At 42.2% G+C, this 15,315-nt stretch overlaps 1 protein-coding gene across 2 annotated transcripts in view; it reads left to right on the forward strand.

Annotated features, from left to right (window-relative positions):
- The first annotated feature begins 2,222 nt into the window (after positions 1-2,222).
- ELMO1 (engulfment and cell motility 1) overlaps positions 2,223-15,315 on the forward strand; it is a 299,246-nt gene continuing 286,153 nt past the window's right edge. The window contains exons 1-2 of one of the 2 annotated variants that reach the window (XM_021553298.3): positions 2,223-2,264; positions 3,291-3,361. The gene's annotated coding sequence lies outside the window, so the exon portion shown is untranslated. Of the gene's footprint in view, positions 2,265-2,650; positions 2,787-3,290; positions 3,362-15,315 lie in introns of those variants that run through there. The other variant, XM_021553297.3, reaches the window with a different exon arrangement.

Consider the following 15,315-nt stretch of genomic DNA (forward strand, 5'->3'; position numbering starts at 1 on the left):
AATTTTAATGATTTTTGTTGCTGAGTGTGAGAGAAAATTGAAACATGAAGAATGAAATTTTGCCTTTTAAACATTGCTCACTCTTAATATTCTTCCAAACATCTTTCTGAACACTGTATATCTTATGTTTACGTCCTTTGTGACCATACTGGAAAACAGGTCTGAGCCAATATTGGAATATGAAATAAACAACACCTTCTTGGACACCTTATGTTATATTTACAATGCCCTTTTCTAAGTTGTAAACACTCAGGTTTCTATGTGAAGCACCAAAATGCACTTAACAAATGCAGGGGAAAAGTCTCAGGACTATGGAAACTGTTCAAATACAAACTTAATCACCCTTTACTTGCTGTGGATATTATCCCTCTTTATTAATAAAGCTTTTGCATCTGTGAGAAACTCTTGAGATGGTTTAATATGTGTTTTCAGTGCATTTAGTAAGAAATATATTACATATGCACCTCGCGTTATCAGCAACATGAAAATGTGATTTAAAAATGTATATTTAACACAGGAACCAGCATATTCGTTTCAGTATGTGAAGTCCAGCTTCTCTATGAATTTCAGTGCTCAAGGAGGTCCTGAAACTCAATGGCTTTAGAGAAATGTTCCTTGATTAAAGGGAATTGCTGCCATGGTGAAGATTTAGGATGAAGAATGGTGGTGTTTCCTGCTCAGCTCCCCCAGTGTTCATCGCTGTCACCTGTGCCACGCACCTGCCTGGAAGATGCCAGAGAAGGGGGGACTGGGCACTCAGTTTCTACATGCATGAAAAGGAGCTTCCATGGTTTTGGGGTCTACTCTTAGCCCCTGCCACTAAGTGGAATGTCTGCTTTAGTCCTATAAAAACAGTCATCTGTGATTCAGGTGAGTCATGCCATTTATTGCCTCACACTGGCGTATTTGCTCAGATCTAACACAGTGTTTGCTTAGATCTGGTGTATTGCTTTCATGGTGCATTACAGTCTAAGGAGGGAACGAAGACTCCTTGCTCTTCTGGAAAGCCCACAGCAATTCTGCTGGGTATAAAATGCTAGTAAGCAGCTGTGGGACTTTCAGAGCAATGAGCCTCTTAAATATCAGCTGATGCATAACAGTGTTATTGTGGTTTGAGGAATTGGGTGTTGCAGAAGAGTGGTTTTATGGGAAATCACTGGGAATTATTACCCTGTATAAAGATCCTCTTGTACATAATTATATGCAAGATTAGAATCAGTAATTTCGCAGGTTTTGGTCTTCATGTATGATGGGATAATTCACAATAAGTAAATTTTGTTATACCACACAATAAAAGTTGCTGTACCACAGCCAGGCTTCGTGGCTATCAGTTCTTATCAAAGTGAAATGTGCAAGATTTCAGAAAAAAAAAAATAAAGAAAACAAACACTACCCTTACTATCTGGTATTAGAAGATATAATTCGATAGTTTGGAGGGTCACATACCCTGTGTAGTTCAAACAGTAACTGTGGGTTAAGGCATTTAAGAAAAATAAAACAAAGCTTATCGATCACTTTTCTTTCGGGGAGACGGAGAACAAAATCAGAGCTCTGATATTTGACTTTTCCAGCGAGCAAAAGCCACGAGTTGGGCACTCGTCTCCCCCCGGCGCTAGCGGGCCGCGGGGATGCTGAAGCGCCAGGGCCTGGGCAGCAGCCGGTACCCGCGGCGGAGCCGGGCACGGGCGCGGAGCGGGGCTGCGGCCGCCCCCTCCCGGCGGGGCCCCGGCCCGGAGCGCCCCGGCCGGGCCGGGCTGGGCTGGGCTCCCCCGGGGGCGCGCTCGCTTCGGGGGCGAACAGACGTGCGCCGCAGCGTGCCCGCTGCACGGCTGCTCAGCGGCGGCGGCTCTCTGGCAAGAGAAGCGGCATCAAAATACAAATAGCTTATTCCAAAGGCAAGGCGGTTGCCTCAAATCCCTCGTTTAGGAGCTGCGGGAGGACGGACGCCAGCCGCACCCCCGCGCGGGAGAAGCGGAGCGGCAGCGGGCGGAGGCGGGAGCGGGTGTCGCCCCCCCGCACGCAGGTGCTGCCGATCCGCGGGACCCCTCGGCGGCGGCCGGCCCGGGGCTGCACATCGCGGCCCGGCCAGCAGGAGGAAGGAAGAGGAAGTGAGAGCGGCGGGTGCCTGTGCGAGCCCCGGGATGGGATAGCGCCGGGGGCAGCCCAGCGCACCGCACGGAGGCGGCGGCGCGGAGCGGAGCGCGGCTCCGCGGCGGGGGCGGCCCCGCTGTGCGGCGGGGCGGGGGACGCTGCCCACGCCGGAGGTAGGAGAGCTTCGGTCCGGCGCGGGGACGCGGCAGCCGCGCTGGCCGGGGGGAGCGCGGAGAGGCACGGAGGGCAGCCGGGGAGGAAGAACGGGACGGGGCAGGCGGCTGGCAAGCCCCGCACCTGCCCGGGCGAGGGCCGCAGCCGCTCCCGCGGCGGGAGGTGCGGGGCGGGGGGCGGCCGCCGTCGCTGCCAGAAAGAGGAAGCGCAGCGCTGTGCTTGTCACTGCGGCGGGGCCTCGGACGGCGGCTGCCGGCGGGGGGGCGGCCCGGCCCGACCCGACCCGACCCGCCTCGCACGGCGGCTCCTCCCGCCGCCCTGCCCTCTCCGCCAGCCCCCGGCCGCTGCCGACACAGCCTCCCGGTTCTCCCCGCCGCGACTTGGCCGGCGCCTCCTCCTCCTCCGCCGCCGCCTCCTCCCGCTCAGCCCCATCCCGTGCCCCGGGGAGCGCTGCCCGCCAGCGGCCGCTCCTGGTGGCCGGAGCGAGGGGAGCGGCCGGGAGCCGCGCAGTCCGGGCGCGGGTGAGTGGTGACGGGCCTGCCGGACCGGCGGGACGGCGCGGCGCGGGGGCGGCGTGCGGGGCAGCGGCCGGAGCCGCGGGGGGCAGTGCGGGGGTCGGGCCCGGGCGGAGAGCGCGGCCGCAGCGAGTGTCCGCGCCGCCGCGGGCGCCGCTCCGGAGGAGAAGCCTCAACTTTGAAGCAAGTGCATCCCCGCAGGCAGGCAGCCCCGAGCTCGGCGTTGGTACCCAGCCGCCGCCTCCGAGGGCATGCCCGGCAGCCGGGAGCTTCTTAGGAGGTGGGAGGGGGTGCGTGTGCTCCTTTTCTGAAGTTTATGCTCATACAAGTGATCAAACCGCTGATTAATTTCAGATGAAATGATTGTTCTAAAATGTGGGTGGTGATTATGCAAAGCCACAGCGCGGAGCCTTGTCAAGCAAGCGGGTACTGGGTCTGAAAAGTTACATTTGTTAAGTTTTTTGGCTCAAAGCCTTTGCAAAGTTTATTTTGAATATCTTTTCCTTGCAGAACTAATACAACTGTTCAGCTCTCCCCTGAGAATGGTGTAAAGTAAATATAGGAGTTCCTGAAAAATAACAGTGAGTACATTTCAAATCAGCAACGTTTTGTTATTAACTTTATAAGAATATCTCTTAACCTGCCAAGGCTCAAAATGTGTAACAAACACAGAGAGAATGCCAATGATAATAACAGTGCAGGAAATGTACCGTGTGTTAATTGCTTTAGTATAAACATGGTTTTCTATGAGCTGTGTTTCATGATACTGCAGTTATGGTGCAATTTCAGCCAAGGATGTTTTGAATTGTATTCGTTAGCAAATAGGTTTTCTTTTGCTTTTATTCCTCAGCTGCTTGATTACTCTGTGTCTTTTGGGAAGAGAGTGAAACTGAGTAAGATCTGTGCTGAGTTCTGTATTTGTGACTGGGGATGTTCTTTCCTCTTTCTCCTTGTCTGTTTCTCCTCCTTTCCCCCAAATGCACGCACACATGCATGCCATCTCATCTTCAGTTATATAATCTTGTAGACATTTATGGATCATTCATTGTTCGCATTAGTCCCATTCTTTCCATGTCATTCCTGCTTGATTGAGTGGCTTAGGCAGAATATTACTGAGGAAATAAAATACATTGAAATTTACATAAAGTTCTTCCAGTTTGAACTGCAAGTTTGCTTTCTTTGAAGGTTTTCTTTCCCGGCTTCCCACTTTTTTTTTTTTTTTTTTTTTTTATTCCTTTTTTTAGCTGTATAAGTAGGTGGTAAGGATCTAATCTGATGACCGGTAACTAGATAGGGAGAAGAACAGCAGTGGTGACAGCTTGCTGGTAAAAGTCCCTCTTGTGTACTGTTAGCAAAAGATCCATTAACACACATCATAAAGCTGTTAAAAGTACTGCAGCAGCTTTTAAAAATCACTAGTCAGAGAAAAGAAAGATTAGTACGGTTAAAACAGGAACATGATGTGAAATGGGTATTAGTAAAAGAAACTGTCAGGGCAGTCTGTGGATCTGAGTGCGTGAATTGACTCGTGTTAAGGCAAACTTGAATCACAATTTATTCATACTGGAAAGGTTTCACAGGAGTAGTTGACTTTCTTTTCTCTCTCTTTGTAATCTCTTTGAAACTCACTGTGCACTACAATACACCTGCCTTGTCTGTAGTTTGCAACTTTGCTTTGAGTATCATTGTCTGAGGATTTATTCTAATGAATGATTGGCTGATGGGCGGGGAGGGGGTAGGGGAAAGAACACTGGTTTCTATACTTAACCATTTTGATGTTTTTCCTTACATTCTCCATATGCCAGGAAAAAATTACTAGGTGAAGAGTTCAGATTTTGCTGAGGGGAGAGGAAAAGCTCTTACCTGCTTACATTCTAGCAGTCTTGGTAACCAAAGAATCTGCAGTTCTGCAGTTGTTATTATATAACCCAACCGTTGGTGCTCTCAAAAGCAAGTACTTCTGTATTCTTGTTGTTTGGGTGCAGCATACTGTGTTGTCCTACAAAGTTATTTTTTAATGCCCTTTAACCCTGGTTCTCATCAAACAAAGCTTACTATGATATGTGAAAACATAACTGTTGCTGAGACTGCTGTGTGCATTGAACTTCCTGACAGCAATGCTGCGAGGTAGCGAATTACAGCTCAAGAGTAACGTGGTGCTCCACCCTTCCTTCCGCTCTTTGTTTTTGTCTACCTAGTAGAAGTCTCTTTGATTTTAAGGTTTGGGCTCACAGACATTCGTTCTTACAATGTCCAGCCTACAAAGTGGTGTTGGAATATGATCTCATGTTTTCCATGTTGATACACAGGGAGCAGAGCTCCCCTGTTCACACGTAAGACTTGTTGCTTTCTTCTTGGATACTCTATCTAGATGGCTTCAGTATGTGATGGAGTGAGTGGCTAATGCCTATAGATTTAAGTGGTACTAGGAAGAGGTTTCCCCAGATCTCTGCCAGTGCACCTGCACACTAGCATGCAGAGTTCTCCTGTTCCAATAACAAGCTTTTGTTGTTGTTTTGCTTTATTTTGGTATATTGCCAGCCACAGTGTTTATAATTCTGTGATTCTCAAATAAGGATTTGCTTGGGACTTAGATGAGGCCATCAAGTACAGTTTTTCCTCTTGAGCTGAAATTTTGCTGTCATTTGATAGTCAGTTTCCTTGAAATAAACAATCTCTTTAAAATTTATGAGCTGTCTTTGTCATGCTGTGCTGTGAATGTGCAGGATGTCCTTATATTAAAAGAACTCTCCACATTTGTAGAAGGTGATGGGATTTTGGGAACCCTGGGAGCTAGAAAACATCATGTACCCTTGAATCAAACAAAAGTATTGTTGTCTCTTCTGGTCTATTTTTCTGCACAGTTTACCTGGGTCTAGTAGACTTTCTCTGTCTCTGCACTGTCTGGAATGTACAATTTGAGTGAGAATGGGCTAGTAGGATTTTACTCCCCATTCAGTCATCATTGTATTAAAAAGAAGATTTCAAAAAAAGAAAAAGCCTTTACAGTCATGTTGTCTATGTTGTCTTTGTTTGAAAACTTGAATTTACAAATTGCTTTGTAACAGCTATAAAACCACAGGTTAGCCAGGTATGTGCTGTATCTTTAAAAGATTTCCCTGGTTTGAGTGAGGCTTTTTTTTTTATAGTTTCTTGTATTCGTGGCAAGAGGAATGTGCCAAGTACACGTTGTTAAACTAGTGTCAATTTAACAGAGCAACTATTTAAAGGATTTAGAATAATTTTTCTTCTGCTCAAGTCAGTCACCTTTTTTTTTATTTTTTCTCCTCTCTCTTCAAATATAGCACTGGAAAAGAAAAGAGAAACTAAAAGCAATTGGCAGAAGCCAGAATCTTGGCAAGGATTTGGTAGTACTGATCTAAGAGGTGATAATATATATGTGACACTTAAATAAACTTCATGAATATGGTTTTAGAGAGATTAATGGAAGAAGAGTCACAAACTTGCAGAGCTCTCTTTTGCTCAGCATTTTTGCATCAAGCTGTTTGCAAGAACTTGTGTGATTTTTCATTATTGCAAGTGTGAGACGCAAAAGAGAGATTGAAGATAATGTCATTAACCTTCCTGCTAGCTTTCTCTGTTTTCTGATCACTGTTAACATTGAAGAGGAGTATTAATGAGGAGTCTATGCTCCAGGGGATAGTCAGCATGCTTCTTCTTCTCTCCATTTCAAATCTGACAGAGGAAAACTCCTGTGTTCTGGACAGGCACTTGGTGGCCAGTGCCACATGTGTGGTGCTCATCAGTAAGTAAGGTACTGATTTCTCAGTCTGCTGGGCAGATGGCTTTGTAAAGCACATGCCTGCACTCAAGAGCAAGGTGAACAGGGATTCATGTGGTGCTTGTTTGCAAACCCTTAAGAGTGCATTGATTTATTTTTCCTAATGGCAAGTTTCCAGTGTGAGTATCTGATTTGTCTGCAGCAGGCTTGTTGTCAATGGCTGCTAGGAGAGGAAAGTTAATTGCAAGAAGTTAGGGGACAAGGCATTTTTTGTTCTGCAATAAATTACACTGCAATGAAGACTTGCAGGTACTGCTGGTAGGGATCCCCTATAGAAAAGTGTTCTAGTTTATGTATAAATTAACTCACTTTGTTGTATTTCTAGGGAGTAGGCTATGGAGTTCTTTAAAAAGCTGAGTATACTACCTGGAGATGTTATGTAAATATGATAAAGGACCTGTTCTTAACACCTTTCGGGACGTAAGCCTTCTTACTACTGTTTCTGCTGTGTTCCATTTACAGTCAAATAATGCTGCAAAACTCCATTAGCAGAAGGGAGGGAGCAGGAACTACAAGTCAATGCTTAGGGGAAACACTTCCCCTTTCAGATGGAATTAAGTTGATTTAAAATATTTGTGAAGCATCATCTTCAGTAAAGAGGCTGGGGGTGGTGGGGGAAGATATGAGAGGGTGGAAAATAAGAAAACAGATTATTCCCAAATATGTTTATTACAAAACTATATCTGTGTCTTGGCTGTATGTGTTTTCTCTTTTGTTTCTGCTTTCCTTCTGATTTTTATTTCTATGAGTTAAACTCTCCTTGTAACTTCTTCCTCCACGTCTGCCACTGATACTTTGGTATCTTATTCTTTGGTATTTATCTATCCCAGCTCTCATGATTTCAACATCTTTGCCCAGTCCTTAAATTCTTTATCCTGGGAACATTTAGGCTATTATTCACATAAATAATTCTATTTAAGATTTCCAAGAAAAGCTGTGGCCTGAAGTGTGTGTTGTCTCCTATGTTCTTAAAATCTCTAGCTCAAAGGGTTTATTGTACATTCCTAATTTATGGCTGGCATATGAAGTGTAAATCTGTCTCTAAAGTACTGTGTCATCAGGGACAGTGTAATTTCTTTATCAGTTGCATGGATGTACACATCATAAACCTGGCTCTTCTTCTTGTTGAGCTTGCTTCAGCTGAAAGGGATGATGGGTCACTGCTTCTAGAACTTCAGATTCTGGAGATGTGATGGCATTAAACTCCTATTCTTTAATACAGCAGTGGAAGCTTGCCTGAAGATTATTTAATTTCCCAGAGCTTTTTTGGAAATCGGAGAGTGTGCACAAACCTGGACAAAATGCTCTGTGTGAACCTTATTTTCCTTAATGAAAATGTATGAAGTTGACAACCCATATCAAATACATCAAACATTTTGAAGTTATACAAGAGGAGGGATATGCAGGGTTGACAACAGGCTCAAATAATGTTGTCAGCACTTCAGCCTACCTCCTTCAGCTGAGATTTTTGTGTGCTGTCTGAGATTAGATGACTGGTGCTATTCGAGGTGGTTTACTTCTAGCTTATTGTCAGCCTCATAATAAAAATGGGAAGAGTCTGGTCTCCTGATGTAGTCTGTTGGAAACTTCCATAAAATTCAGTGTGTAGTTGTCCTTTCCTGTGACCATGCACATGCTGTAACTACTTCATGCATTTGTTTGCTGACTTGAAACCCATCTGTATTCCTTCTGGTGGTGACTTGATCTTTTACCGAGTAATAGGAGATGCATAACTGTTGGGGAAATAGAAGAGTGATTTTTATTTTTTAAATGTAGTTAAAACAATTTTTCCTATGTTTTGGAGTGATGGAAAGAGTTTAGCAAAGCAGTGTTTCAATAAACACCTACAAAATGCAGTTGTTTTAACACTTTCTTCCATAGATACAGATTTTTTTTAACGAATTATTCATATACTCTCAGTACATGCATGTGTTGTGCTGCTTGAATTTTTAGCTGAAGTAAAACCATTGCTTGCCCATTTTTCATTCTCTTCAGCCAACATACATTTATCATACAGTCCAGCAGAAGTTTGAGGTATATGTGGGTTTTGGCAAAGATACCTCATGTGAGCAGTTCAGGCTTTCTGTCTGGCTAGACTGGCAATTTGCATTGTTCTTCATTGAATTTTGTTGATGTGAACATAGCAGGGGTTACTCTTTAAATTGCTGCTTCTTGTTTGAAGACGGGCAGTAATCTTCTGAGGTTGGGTGATGAGGAATTTATAACTATTCATATAATACCCTCCTGACCAAACAATAAATTTGATTTGCACATTTTTTTCTCTAATAATGAGAAGAGACAAATGTCTATGACACAGTTTGATATAATACAATTTTTTCTCCTGGTGCCAGTGAATGTACTTGTTACATAGCAGTGCAGTTGTTTCCATTACTTTGCTTTCTGGTACAATTGCCATATTAATTTTCATATCAGCAGTTGTGGCTTCAGCTGGAAATCGAAACCTAATAGATGTTGGCTCAGCACATGGACTTTTGCACAAACTTTCTCAGTAGCACTGAGCCAAATCAAGTGGAAAAAAAAGAAAAATGTGCGTACTTGTCCTTGGATTCTGGAAAAGATATCTGGTATACCCCTTTGGTCGCTAGGCTGTTAAAATGTTGGAGTGTTGGTGTTTGCATTTTTTTTCCCCTCCTCCCAAGTTTTCTTTTTTTTCTCTTCCCTTCAAGCACCAGAGGACTCATGTGTTGAGGTTCTACCCCCTGTGGTTCAAGTACATTCCTCCTATCAACCTTTTCACCCCACCTCCCACTGTCCCTCTTCACACATGTGCTGAAATCTCTTCTGCTCATCAAACTCACAAAATTCAGGCCTAGATGTGGGGTCTGATTCTGAGCTCTACATTATGTAGGTCCCAAATCTCTTCTATAGATATGCATTACTTCTCTTGTTGTGCTTAATCTTCTTTTTCTAAAAAAAAAAAAAAAAAGAGGGGGGGGCAGAAAATCTTAACAAGTTAGAAGTTCCACTGGACACCAAAAAACACATTTAGTGTGGTGGTTGTAACTACTCAGGAAAAGGTAGAAAGGGGGAGAAAAAGGAGCCAGTCAACCAAAAAGTCTACCAAAAAAAAAAAAAGATAAGGCCTTTTTTATTTTGGACCACTTAATACAATTTTAACCATATTTGTGGCAAATAAAGATTTGATAGCTAGTACAAGTTCCAGAAAAATGAGGAAAGAGCATTAAAAAAATAATTCAGACCTTGAAAAAAAAATACTGTGTTGTTTGTTTATTTGTTGCTTTCTTTTTTTGAAATTGTAACTAATGTTAGAAGGTCAGTTTATGTGGTCTTTTTTGAAAGGACTGATTTTCATCTTTTGCAGCTAAAATTGAAACTTTCGTAAAAGTGCAAATGTGGAAAGAAGTTTTTAAAGAGGAGAATAATCTCACTGCCCTATGATGCTCTGAGCCTTTTCTGTCCTGGTGTTTTTCTCTGGCATATTTGGACAAACTGTGGAAACTTGGGCTTCTCTTCTTCTCTCTTTATGAAATGGTGTTTTCAGTCTGTATTTAAGATGTAACCATGTTCAGCATCTTTCATAAACTTTCTTAATATCCAATAGTCTGGGCTTTTATGTCTTGACCTGCTAAAAATAGCCCATTTTTTCCTTCAGCTACCTTAGGAATTTAGCTTGTTGGAAGAGTGTCTGTGTGTGTGTTGGGGTAACAAGAGTTAGTTGTGTCATGCTGTTTTGGGATGATTTTCTGGAAGGTAGAGGTTGCAAAGACTTCATCCCCTGCAGCTGTAAATTACTCAGAAGACCCATTATGATAAAGGAGAAATGTCTGCTGAGAGAGAGGAGGAAAAATAATCTGCATAATTTTAAATCCAAGTTGGAATTTGAGTTCTATTTTGTTACAAATGCATAAATAAAATGGTCTTGGACTGTTTACAGTGGGATTTTACATTGGTCTTCTGGCTCATAGGCCAGAGTGATCAAAACATCCACAATTTAGTGATGTGTGGATTGAAATTAAACCAGGTTTTAAGATTTTGTTTATTCTATATGCTCCAAATTGTTTCAATTTTTTAAAATTAATTTCACTCTAGAGATGGAGAGGCTTTTAGCTTTGAATTAATTCTGTATAATTAATATATGAAAATTGAAAAAGTAACTGTACTGGCCTATAGGCTACATTTTCTAATTAAAGGAATGATGGCATAAAGGAAATAGCAGTTGGACTTCCCACCCCTAAATCAGTACATAGTCCACCAACTAGACTAGAAAATCAAACTTAACTCAATCCATAGGTCCTTTGTTTCCAACTAATTGTTCTTGCTGTGTTCATTGGTCATCATAAGCTTGGTTAAGGGGATAAGCCTTGCTTTCCTGTCTTGAGGCTTTTTTCTCTTGATCTATTGAAATTCAGAGTTGAGGGCCCCCTTTAGAGAATGTCCTGTGGGTAGCTGTCTCCTCTGTAACAAAGAAGCCCCAGCTGTGGATGTGGATTGAACAGAGAGGTAGCCTCTCAGGCTTGCAGTTTGGAGTCTTTTAGGAGAACCAGTAGTTGTAATTTAATTGGAAGTGGTAAGCCTGAATCAGCACAGTTTTCATAGTGCTGATGTCTTGCTTTTGAATTTAGACAGTACCTGGACAGGTCCAATGTTTTCTGCTACAGGTTATCTACGAGATAAGTAACTGTAGTGGAATGGCATTGTGCAACTATGGAGTTTTAACTTGATGGAAGAGACATTGTGAATCACTGGTTTGATTTTGGAAGAATGTAGTTTTGGTCTTTGTGTCAGGTAAAGCCTGGTGCCCTGGATGAGTGCATCCTCAGGATGGCTGCACTCCAGTGTTTCAATGTGAGCAGTGTTCCAACAGGAGAGACAGAGAGGGGAACTCAGGTGTGCCACACAGTGCAGATTCAGGTAAGAAGTGCATAACACCAGTTGACAGGGCTCATAAAATTCTACATCTTCTAGCATCTTCATACCCGTCTGTTTCCAGCAGCCTCCTCTGTGTCAAGACAGACAAGTGTTAGTTATGGATGTATAATTACAGCTGCACACGTAATCAACTGTGTTACCAGTAGTAGCAAAGGAGAAAGAGAGTTGGGGGTTTTCAGTATAGTGGTCCATGTGTATTGTCATGTCATATACACACTACATAGGACAAGAGAATGACTTAGAGAAGCCTTGGGAGAAAAATGTCTTTGTATCTTTGTTAAAAATTAATGTGGGTCACAGAAGAGTTTAGGTTGAAAGGGACCTTTAAAGATCATCTAGTCTGAACTCCAGAACCTATTTTTTTTATTTTTTTTCAAAAGTAGTACCACTAGAAGAAAGAATTAATCAGTCAAATGGTAGCTTGTGAGAGCTGCAGCAAGCACTCTTAATTTACTGTATTTACCAAAGGAGAAAGGTGAATCTGGTCATTGTGGTCATTTGATCTTGTTCTATGGGCGAAGTTACAAAGGGGAGCAAGGCAAGGTTGTGTTCTGTATTGACAAAGATAACCTTAAGTGGTTAGGAAACTTGGAGGTTGTTTTGAGCATCTTCTTAACTTAAAAGTACATGGGTAGACAGTAGGCCGAATGAAGACATAAAGAGTTACATTTACAAGCTATTTTCTGAATAAAAGCTGGGAATTGCCTTCCCTAGGGACATCATGGACAATATGCACCAGATTGTAATATGAAGTTCCTGCTGTAATTGCAGTGCTTTGGTGAGATGATTTAGCCAAACAGGGCAGAAAAGATCTGCAATCAATTTTTTTCAGATACAGGCAGTACTGAGTTGCTCTATCTATTGAATTATATAGCAGAATTCCCACCAGACACTGGGAAAAGCTCAGGGCAGCTCCATTTAGGTTTGACTGGTATTTTTAGTGAACAAACCTACATATCAACTGTTCGAAGAAATTTTCAAACTTTTAGTATATGCTAAAGGCGAAAAAAAAGTGTTTAAAAAGTGTTAAATTCAGTTTGAGAAATGTGCTTTTGTTTTCATTGTTTGCTCTGATGGTGGCGCAAAGCCTGGTGAAGATAAAGTCAAAGAAAAAGGAGTGGTTTAGAAGGCACTTTGTCAATGCAAATGAACATAGGTGGTTTTAAAATACTACTGGACAACTGGCATGAACTCTTAAAGGAGTGTACATAAAGGCTCTCTGGAAATATCTAGATTTCCTGAGTGAAGGACCATCTCTCTTTCCTCTCTGAATTAGAGCTGATCGTTCTCTAATAAAGGTTGTCCATAGATAAAAGACCATTAAGTAGCAATATGATTTCATGAAAAATGCTAACCCTTGACATTCTCCATAATTTTTTGTTTTGTATTCATACTGATTTCATGTTGGAATATCTACACTTGAAATAGAAAAAAACTCTGAATGTTTGGGTTTTTTATATATGTTTTTGTATTGGGGTTTGTTTGTTTTGTTTATTTCAAAAGAAAAACTTAATCTGTAGCTTTTTGTTATCTTAATAGAGAAAGCTGTGCAACGGTTATCTTGGTCTTGTACAACTAAAGATAGTAATAACTTGTCCTAATACTTCCACTAAAAATGTTAACCAAATAATTCTGAATAGCTGGTGTAACTCAGTTTCTCTTGCTAAAATAAAGTAACTCAATACAGTGGTGCTAAACCTTTAGTGGTTGGCCTTTAGAAGTAGAAGAAGGAGAATTATCTCGGTTACACAGTGCTGTAAGCATTGCTTCTCAGTTGTGAGCAGTGTGTAACATCTTTGTGCAGACGATTAGTCCATGTAGTCACAATTCAGTGGTTAAAGTCTTGAATGAAAAAAATGAGGTCAAAGAAAGGAAGGCATCTTCCTTGAATTGTGTAAGAAATTGATGCAGACTTAAAATATGCAGAGTTACTTTTTCCTTTCTAAGGTCTAAAACTGGTCTTTAGCTACTTCTGGTCCCATTGAGGAACTTGGGAAATCAGTGAAAGCTGAGTGTGATACACGTGATAAATGTGTGATACATGTGCAAAGGCTTTTGCTATTTGCAGAACAATCTGGATACCTCAAGGGAAGAAGTTATCTGCTTCTTTCCCACTGGTATGCCGCTAAAGCAGAGTAAGTATTTAGGAAGAGAAGGAGCTTCTGTCATTTTGTGTTAGTAGAGCAACTTTGTCTGAGGAGTAACAGTTTCCCTGTTGTTACCCTTGCAGACAAAAAGATGGGATTGCTGAGACATTGGCATATAATAATGTGTCCTTCTGTGGTATTTTAAAGTATTTCTGACAGAAAATAGTGTCATTCTGCAGTTGTGAATGGCTTGCTTTGCACAATTGTTAGAAGAGCAAGGCTGGTATTAGGAAGCAGAAATTTGTAGCATTTAGTGTCGCCATTTGCTTCTGCAGAAATGGACTACAAATACCAGAATGTTATTAACATCTGTGGGTATATGAATCCCCAGTGAAATGTGTTTTACTTCTATTCTGCAGAGCATTTTATGTAGGTAGGAGGAGCAGGTATTCATTGCTGGTGAAAAGCATTGTTCGTTACCTGCCCCTTTGGAAGGGAAATTTTATGTGTTTAGATTTAAAAGCTGCCAGTGCCAGAGGCATATTTTTCTTCTTATTATTATTCTTATTTTAAAAACCATGTCTTGGACTTCCTTGTCCCTAGAGATTGTTCAGTTTCAGACTCTTTGCTGGAACTGTACTGCCAGGAGCCTTCCTGGCCTCTGGCACTATCAACAGAAAATGCAGCTCTTAAAAGAATGGATTATAGTTTTGGAAAGGCTAGTGGAGGGGGGAGAGGATACCAAGACTGGCAGTGAAAGGCAGAAATTGGCATTGCAAAGAAATTGCAGAAAAAACATTCAGGCTCCTTGAAGCTTTTGATGATGGTAGAATAAAGCTGAGTGAAAGAGGAGAAAAGAGAAATAAAACAAGTGGAAGGGGAAAGCATTAGCAGGCCCCAAAAGAGGAGGGGAAGGTATTGTTGAATTTATTTAGGTCCTGTCTTTTTTGCAAGATAGACCTGAAAGAGGGAATTTGTGATCTCCAGTGTTTCAGTTTAGTAATTTAAATCTGTGTGATGTATAATTCTGGGGGGTTCCCCCACACTAAGTCCCATGAGTTTAGTCTGCCAGGCATATGGGAACTAAGGCTGAATGTCTGGGCCGTTGTATCAGTTCTAACTGACGGAAGAGTGGAGGAGCAGAACACAATGGCACATTCATTAGGTAAGTATTCCTCAGTCCTCCACAGCTTTAACAATGCTCATTTTCATATAACATGTTGCCCAGCTGGATGCAGGATCACTAGCTGGTGGCAGGGCAGGACTGTAATAACAGGTTTGCAGACAACCTTTGCATCCTCTGGGGAGAAGCTGAAGTGGCTCCTTGGATTATCCTACAAGTCATGGGACTTACAAACTGGCTGCTACTTCAGAATGGTCACTGGGCTTTCTCATTCCTTTTCTTTTTACTTCTTCCCTCTCCATCCTTTCTGTCTGCTGTTGCAGAGCCTGTTTGAGTCCTTGGCAGACAGCATTATGGCTTGTCTACCATAAGGCTGCAGTGGGAGTAAGAAAGCTCCTGAGCTTTTAAGGCCAATCCTAGATTATTCTGGGTCCTTTAAGGTGGGTGGGTGGGTGTGAAGACAGGAAAGATTCTTATTAAATTACAATTAAATATGAACTTAACTTTTGCACCTGTTAATTCAGCACAAACCAAGACAGATGTGAGTCATATTCCTTTTTGCAGTACAGGTATGGATAATGATGGAGAAAATAAATGCACAGGTCAGATCAG

The sequence above is a fragment of the Lonchura striata genome, chromosome 1 (genome assembly GCF_046129695.1).
Source record: "Lonchura striata isolate bLonStr1 chromosome 1, bLonStr1.mat, whole genome shotgun sequence".
Taxonomy (NCBI): domain Eukaryota; kingdom Metazoa; phylum Chordata; class Aves; order Passeriformes; family Estrildidae; genus Lonchura; species Lonchura striata.